The following is a 3,697-nucleotide window of genomic DNA, read 5'->3' as shown; positions in this document are numbered from 1 at the left end:
AATTCCCCCCCCCCTGACTGTTGGGACCCAGCAGCTACACCTTCGCACGCAAGGAAGTGCGTCCAGGCAAAAAATCAAAAACAAAATGATTCGCCCCCCTGACTGCTGGGACCCACCAGCTACATCTTCGCGGGCAAGGAAGTGCCTGACAGTCGGGACCCACCTGGTCGAAGCGTACGTAGCGTTGTCATTCTGGTCACGAACGTGTACGTACATATATATTGGTCGATGTAGAGGCGCGCACGTGTCGTAGTAGAGGCGCGTACATGTCGTAGTAGAGGCGCGCACGTAGCATGTACATGTACGTACATCGACCAGGGTGCAAGAAAGAAAATACGTCCACGTACGTACATACGGGCAGGGTCTCGAACGCCTACTCACGCATACGTACGGCCAGGGCTCGTGTACATGGCTGGGTCGGAACAGAGAAACAACATTGTCGTCGTGTTCATGGGGAGGCAACGGAATGCGTCGTGTTCATGGGGAGGCAACGGAATGCGTCGTGTTCATCGGGAGGCAACAGAACGCGTGGAAGCCAACTGGCTAGGTCGGAACAGGATGCGTGGTCGTGTTCATCGGGAGGGCTTGGACGGAACAGGCGATGCAAACGAGGCCTGGCATACCGCACAACGGAGGAAACGGGCCTCCTACATTCGGAACGGGGTCCTGTTGATCGGGAGGGGTCTGGCGTACCGCAAAACGAAGGAAACGGACCTCCTACAGTCGAAATGGGGGTCCTATTTATCGGCAGGGGTGTGGCATACCGCAAAATGGATGAAACAGACCTCCTACGGTCGAAACGGGGGTCCTGTTGATCGGGAGGGGTGTGGCGTACCGCAAAATGGAGGAAACGGACTTGTGTTGGAGCGCTACGGTCGAAACGGGGGTCCTATTGATCAGGAGGGGTGTGGCGTACCGCAAAACGGGACTCCATGGGATACTGTTCACCTCCACCGTTGACCCCCTCCGGCCTCCACGGGCTACCGTCGACCTCCTCCAGCCTCCACGGGCTCCTGTTCATCCAGCCTCCACCGTGCGCTACTCCACCGGCTACTGTTCAGTCACCCCTCCACGGGCACCCCTCCACTGTCTACTATTCATCCAGCCCTCCACACCACGGGGTCCTGTTCAACCACCCCTCCACGGGCACCCCTCCACCGTCTACTGTTCATCCAGCCCTCCACATCACGGGGTCCTATTCATGCAGAGGCAACACCACCGCTCACTGTTCATCCACCCCCCCCGGCAACGCTTACTGTTCATCCAATCGATCGGCTTCAGTTAGCAGCAGTAGCGAAGGAATCACTCGACCGGGTTCAGTTAATAGCCATCGATCGATCGCTCGGGTTCAGTAACCCGTAGCCTGCAGTGCAATCGCTCGGGTTCAGTTAGAGCCCAACGCCTCGCTCGGGTTCAGTTAGAGCCAACGCCTCGCACACACGCGCGTACGTGTACGAGAGAAACGCGCATCGCTCGGCCCCCGACCTCCCACCGTAACCGGGAACTCCCCGAAATTTTCCTCCCCCTCGCTTCTACCATGGTTTTTTCCGTCATGGACAGCCCAAAGAATGTCATGCAGCTGCGTCTCCGGCCCGCCCAGGACGAAAAGCCCATTTTCTGTCATGATTTTTTGTCATAGAAGTAGGAGCCCACCACATCAATGATGATACTGGGCTTTGTCACAATTATCGTCATAGAAGTGTCATATGTATGACAGAAAAAAATTTCGTTTGACCCAAAATGTCACGGATGTGTCTTTTTTTTGTAGTGCTACATCAACTCCATGGCCCCTCCGATGATGTGTGAGAAGTTTACCTCAGACCTTCGCTTCCATAGTTATTAGCTAGATATTCTCATAATTATTCGCTTTTCTATCAATTGCTCGACAGTAATTTGTTCACCCACCGTAATACTTATTCTATCTCGAGAGAAGCCACTAGTGAAACCTATGGCCCCCGGGTCTATTCTCCATCATACAAGTTTCCAATATATTTTATTTTGCAATCTTTACTTTCAATCTATATCATAAAAATACCAAAAATATTTATCTTATTATTATCATCTCTATCAGATCTCACTCTTGCAAGTGGTTGTGAAGGGATTGACAACCCCTTTATCGCGTTGGTTGCGAGGTTCTTATTTGTTTGTGTAGGTACGAGGTGACTCGCTCGTGGTCTCCTACTAGATTGATACCTTGGTTCTCAAAAACTGAGAGAAATACTTACGCTGATTTGCTGCATCACCCTTTCCTCTTCAAGGGAAAACCAACGCATGCTCAAGAGGTAGCAAGAAGGATTTCTGGTGCCGTTGTCGGGGATATCTACGCCAAGTCAAGACATACCAAGTACCCATCACAACTCTTATTCTTCGCATTACATTATTTGCCATTTGCCTCTCATTTTCCTCTCCCCCACTTCACCCTTGCCATTTTTTCGCCCTCTTTTCCTTTCACCCTCTCTTTTCATTAGCTTTTTCTTCGCTTGTTTGCCTGTGTGTTGGATTGCTTCCTTGTCATGATGGCTCAAGATAATACTAAATTGTGTGACTTTGCCAATACCAACAATAATGGTTTTATTAACACTCTGATTGCTCCTCTTGCCGATGATGAATCTTGTGAGATTAATACTGCTTTGTTGAATCTTGTCATGAAAGATCCATTTTCTAGCCTTCCTAGTGAAGATGCCGCTACCCATCTAAACAACTTTGTTGATTTGTGTGATATGCAAAAGAAGAAAGATGTGGATAATGATATTGCTAAACTTAAGCTATTTCCGTTTTCTCTTAGAGATCGTGCTAAAGCTTGGTTTTCGTCTTTGCTTAAAAATAGTATTGATTCATGGAATAAGTGCAAAGATGCTTTTATCTCTAAGTATTTTCCTCCCGCTAAGATCATCTCTCTTAGAAACGATATTATGAATTTTAAGCAACTTGATCATGAGCATGTTGCACAATCTTGGGAGAGGATGAAATTGATGATACGTAATTGCCCTACACATGGATTGAATTTATGGATGATTATACAAAAAAATTATGTCAGATTGAATTTTGCTTCTAGAAATCTTTTAGATTCGGTCGCGGGAGGCACTTTTATGGAAATCACTTTAGGAGAAGCTACTAAACTCCTAGATAATATTATGGTTAATTATTCTCAATGGCACACTGAAAGATCTACTAGTAAAAAAGTTCATACGATTGAAGAGATTAATGTTTTGAGTGGAAAGATGGATGAACTTATGAAATTGTTTGTTAATAAGAGTGCTCCTACTGATCCTAATGATATGCCTTTGTCTACTTTGATTGAGAATAATAATGAATCTATGGATGTGAATTTTGTTGGTAGGTACAATTTTGGTAACAACGCGTATAGAGGTAATTTTAATCCTAGGTCGTTTCCTAGTAATTCCTCTAATAGTTATGGTAATTCCTAAAACAATTCTTATGGAAATTATAATAATATGCCCTCTGATTTTGAATCTGGTATTAAAGAATTTATTGGTTCGCAAAAGAGTTTCAATGCTTTGATTGAAGAAAAATTGCTTAAGATTGATGAGTTGGCTAGGAACGTGGATAGCATTTCTCTTGATGTTGATTCTTCGAAACTTAGATCTATTCCACCTAAGCATGATATCGATGATGTCGGATTTCGGGTTCCGGGAGACCCTTGAGGTTCGAACACTGGGGTGCGCGCAGAGATTTC

Source organism: Triticum dicoccoides, chromosome 2A, assembly GCF_002162155.2.
Source record: "Triticum dicoccoides isolate Atlit2015 ecotype Zavitan chromosome 2A, WEW_v2.0, whole genome shotgun sequence".
NCBI classification, from domain to species: Eukaryota; Viridiplantae; Streptophyta; class Magnoliopsida; order Poales; family Poaceae; genus Triticum; species Triticum dicoccoides.
Note: the sequence above shows the minus strand (reverse complement) of the source record.